Source organism: Ictalurus punctatus, chromosome 1, assembly GCF_001660625.3.
Source record: "Ictalurus punctatus breed USDA103 chromosome 1, Coco_2.0, whole genome shotgun sequence".
Classification (NCBI taxonomy): domain Eukaryota; kingdom Metazoa; phylum Chordata; class Actinopteri; order Siluriformes; family Ictaluridae; genus Ictalurus; species Ictalurus punctatus.
This window is the reverse complement of record NC_030416.2, coordinates 38358729-38364067: the sequence shown is the minus strand read 5'-3', so window position 1 is coordinate 38364067 and position 5339 is coordinate 38358729.

Genomic DNA, 5339 nt, shown 5'->3' with positions numbered 1-5339 from the left:
AGTGGGGATAGATTTGGGAGTAGGGTGTACTGTATGGAGGGGGGATAGATTTGGGAGTAAGGTGTACTATATGGAGTGGGGATAGATTTGGGAGTAGGGTGTACTGTATGGAGGGCGGATTGATTTGGGAGTAGGGTGTACTGTATGGAGTGGGGATAGATTTGGGAGTAGGGTGTACTGGATGGAGGGCGGATTGATTTGGGAGTAGTTTGTACTCTATGCAGGGGGATAGATTTGGGAGTAGGGTGTACTGTATGGAGGGGGGATAGATTTGGGAGTAGGGTGTACTGTATGGAGGGGGGATTGATTTGGGAGTAGGGTGTACTGGATGGAGGGGGGGTTGATTTGGGAGTAGGGTGTACTCTATGCAGGGCGGATTGATTTGGTAGTAGGGTGTACTGTATGGAGGAGGGATAGATTTGGGAGTAGGGTGTACTGTATGGATGGGGGATTGATTTGGGAGTAGGGTGTACTGTATGCAGGGGGATAGATTTGGGAGTAGGGTGTACTGTATGGAGGGGGGATAGATTTGGGAGTAGGGTGTACTGTATGGAGGGGGGATTGATTTGGGATTAAGGTGTGCTATATGCAGGGGGATAGATTTGGGAGTAGGGTGTACTGGATGGAGGGGGGATAGATTTGGGAGTAGGGTGTACTGTATGGAGGGGGGATTGATTTGGGATTAAGGTGTGCTATATGCAGGGGGATAGATTTGGGAGTAGGGTGTACTGGATGGAGGGGGGATTGATTTGGGAGTAGGATGTACTGGATGGAGGGGGGATTGATTTGGGATTAAGGTGTGCTATATGCAGGGGGATAGATTTGGGAGTAGGGTGTACTGGATGGAGGGGGGATAGATTCGGGAGTAGGGTGTACTGTATGGAGTAGGGATTGATTTGGGAGTAGGGTGTACTGGATGGAGGGGGGGTTGATTTGGGAGTAGGGTGTACTCTATGCAGCGTGGATTGATTTGGTAGTAGGGTGTACTGTATGGAGGGGGTGTATGGAGGAGAGATAGATTTGGGAGTAGGGTGTACTGTATGGAGGGGGGATAGATTTGGGAGTAAGGTGTACTGTATGGAGTGGGGATAGATTTGGGAGTAAGGTGTACTCTATGCAGGGGGGATAGATTTGGGAGTAGGGTGTACTGTATGGAGTGGGGATTGATCTGGGAGTAGGGTGTACTCTATGCAGGGGGGATTGATTTGGTAGTAGGGTGTACTGTATGGAGGGGGTGTATGGAGGAGAGATAGATTTGGGAGTAGGGTGTACTGTATGGAGGGGGGATAGATTTGGGAGTAAGGTGTACTGTATGGAGGGGGGATAGATTTGGGAGTAGGGTGTACTCTATGCAGGGGGGATAGATTTGGGAGTAAGGTGTACTGTATGGAGGGCGGATTGATTTGGGAGTAGGGTGTACTGTATGGAGTGGGGATAGATTTGGGAGTAGGGTGTACTGTATGGAGGGCGGATTCATTTGGGAGTAGGGTGTACTGTATGGAGTGGGGATAGATTTGGGAGTAGGGTGTACTGGATGGAGGGGGGATTGATTTGGGAGTAGGGTGTACTGTATGGAGTGGGGATAGATTTGGGAGTAGGGTGTACTGTATGGAGGGCGGATTGATTTGGGAGTAGGGTGTACTCTATGCAGGTGGGATTGATTTGGGAATAGGGTGTACTGTATGCAGGGGGGATAGATTTGGAAGTAGGGTGTACTCTATGCAGGGGGGATAGATTTGGGAGTAGGGTGTACTCTGCAGGGGTTATTGATTTGGGAGTAGGGTGTACTGTATGGAGTGGGGATAGATTTGGGAGTAGGGTGTACTCTATGCAGGGGGATAGATTTGGGAGTAGGGTGTACTGTATGGAGGGGGGATAGATTTGGGAGTAGGGTGTACTGTATGCAGGGGGAATAGATTTGGGAGTAGGGTGTACTGTATGGAGGGGGGATTGATTTGGGAGTAGGGTGTACTGTATGGAGTGGGGATAGATTTGGGAGTAGGGTGTACTGTATGGAGGGGGGATTGATTTGGGAGTAGGGTGTACTGTATGGAGGGGGGATAGATTTGGGAGTAGGGTGTACTGTATGGAGTGGGGATAGATTTGGGAGTAGGGTGTACTGGATGGAGGGGGGATTGATTTGGGAGTAGGGTGTACTCTATGCAGGGGGATAGATTTGGGAGTAGAGTGTACTGTATGGAGGGGGGATTGATATGGGAGTATGGTGTACTGGATGGAGGGGGGATTGATTTGGGAGTAGGGTGTACTCTATGCAGGGGGATAGATTTGGGAGTAGGGTGTACTGTATGGAGGGGGGATTGATATGGGAGTAGGGTGTACTGGATGGAGGGGGGATAGATTTGGGAGTAGGGTGTACTGTATGCGGGGGGGATAGATTTGGGAGTAGGGTGTACTTAATGGAGGGGGGATTGATTTGGGAGTAGGGTGTACTGTATGCAGGGGGGATAGATTTGGGAGTAGGGTGTACTGGATGGAGTGGGGATAGATTTGGGAGTAGGGTGTACTGGATGGAGGGGGGATTGATTTGGGAGTAGGGTGTACTCTATGCAGGGGGATAGATTTGGGAGTAGGGTGTACTGTATGGAGGGGGGATTGATATGGGAGTAGGGTGTACTGGATGGAGGGGGGATTGATTTGGGAGTAGGGTGTACTCTATGCAGGGGGATAGATTTGGGAGTAGGGTGTACTGTATGGAGGGGGGATTGATTTGGGAGTAGGGTGTACTGGATGGAGGGGGGGGTTGATTTGGGAGTAGGGTGTACTCTATGCAGGGCGGATTGATTTGGTAGTAGGGTGTACTGTATGGAGGAGGGATAGATTTGGGAGTAGGGTGTACTGTATGGAGTGGGGATAGATTTGGGAGTAAGGTGTACTCTATGCAGGGGGGATAGATTTGGGAGTAGGGTGTACTGTATGGAGGGCGGATTGATTTGGGAGTAGGGTGTACTGTATGGAGTGGGGATAGATTTGGGAGTAGGGTGTACTGGATGGAGGGGGGATTGATTTGGGAGTAGGGTGTACTGTATGGAGTGGGGATAGATTTGGGAGTAGGGTGTACTGTATGGAGGGCGGATTGATTTGGGAGTAGGGTGTACTGTATGGAGTGGGGATAGATTTGGGAGTAGGGTGTACTGGATGGAGGGGGGATTGATTTGGGAGTAGGGTGTACTCTATGCAGGGGGATAGATTTGGGAGTAGGGTGTACTGTATGGAGGGGGGATTGATATGGGAGTAGGGTGTACTGGAAGGAGGGGGGATAGATTTGGGAGTAGGGTGTACTGTATGGAGGGGGGATAGATTTGGGAGTAGGGTGTACTGGATGGAGGGGGGATAGATTTGGGAGTAGGGTGTACTGTATGCAGGGGGGATAGATTTGGGAGTAGGGTGTACTTAATGGAGGGGGGATTGATTTGGGAGTAGGGTGTACTGTATGCAGGGGGGATAGATTTGGGAGTAGGGTGTACTGTATGGAGTGGGGATAGATTTGGGAGTAGGGTGTACTGGATGGAGGGGGGATTGATTTGGGAGTAGGGTGTACTCTATGCAGGGGGATAGATTTGGGAGTAGGGTGTACTGTATGGAGGGGGGATTGATATGGGAGTAGGGTGTACTGGATGGAGGGGGGATTGATTTGGGAGTAGGGTGTACTCTATGCAGGGGGATAGATTTGGGAGTAGGGTGTACTGGATGGAGGGGGGGTTGATTTGGGAGTAGGGTGTACTCTATGCAGGGCGGATTGATTTGGGAGTAGGGTGTACTGTATGGAGGAGGGATAGATTTGGGAGTAGGGTGAACTGTATGGAGTGGGGATAGATTTGGGAGTAAGGTGTACTCTATGCAGGGGGGATAGATTTGGGAGTAGGGTGTACTGTATGGAGGGCAGATTGATTTGGGAGTAGGGTGTACTGTATGGAGTGGGGATAGATTTGGGAGTAGGGTGTACTGGATGGAGGGGGGATTGATTTGGGAGTAGGGTGTACTGTATGGAGTGGGGATAGATTTGGGAGTAGGGTGTACTGTATGGAGGACGGATTGATTTGGGAGTAGGGTGTACTGTATGGAGTGGGGATAGATTTGGGAGTAGGGTGTACTGGATGGAGGGGGGATTGATTTGGGAGTAGGGTGTACTCTATGCAGGGGGATAGATTTGGGAGTAGGGTGTACTGTATGGAGGGGGGATTGATATGGGAGTAGGGTGTACTGGAAGGAGGGGGGATAGATTTGGGAGTAGGGTGTACTGTATGCAGGGGGGATAGATTTGGGAGTAGGGTGTACTTAATGGAGGGGGGATTGATTTGGGAGTAGGGTGTACTGTATGGAGTGGGGATAGATTTGGGAGTAGGGTGTGCTGGATGGAGGGGGGATTGATTTGGGAGTAGGGTGTACTCTATGCAGGGGGATAGATTTGGGAGTAGGGTGTACTGTATGGAGGGGGATTGATATGGGAGTAGGGTGTACTGGATGCAGGGGGGATTGATTTGGGAGTAGGGTGTACTCTATGCAGGTGGGATTGATTTGGGAATAGGGTGTACTGTATGCAGGGGGGATAGATTTGGAAGTAGGGTGTACTCTATGCAGGGGGGATAGATTTGGGAGTAGGGTGTACTCTGCAGGGGTTATTGATTTGGGAGTAGGGTGTACTGTATGGAGTGGGGATAGATTTGGGAGTAGGGTGTACTGGATGGAGGGGGGATTGATTTGGGAGTAGGGTGTACTGTATGGAGTGGGGATAGATTTGGGAGTAGGGTGTACTGTATGGAGGGCGGATTGATTTGGGAGTAGGGTGTACTGTATGGAGTGGGGATAGATTTGGGAGTAGGGTGTACTGGATGGAGGGGGGATTGATTTGGGAGTAGGGTGTACTCTATGCAGGGGGATAGATTTGGGAGTAGGGTGTACTGTATGGAGGGGGGATTGATATGGGAGTAGGGTGTACTGGAAGGAGGGGGGATAGATTTGGGAGTAGGGTGTACTGTATGGAGGGGGGATAGATTTGGGAGTAGGGTGTACTGTATGCAGGGGGGATAGATTTGGGAGTAGGGTGTACTTAATGGAGGGGGGATTGATTTGGGAGTAGGGTGTACTGTATGCAGGGGGGATAGATTTGGGAGTAGGGTGTACTGTATGGAGTGGGGATAGATTTGGGAGTAGGGTGTACTGGATGGAGGGGGGATTGATTTGGGAGTAGGGTGTACTCTATGCAGGGGGATAGATTTGGGAGTAGGGTGTACTGGATGGAGGGGGGGTTGATTTGGGAGTAGGGTGTACTCTATGCAGGGCGGATTGATTTGGGAGTAGGGTGTACTGTATGGAGGAGG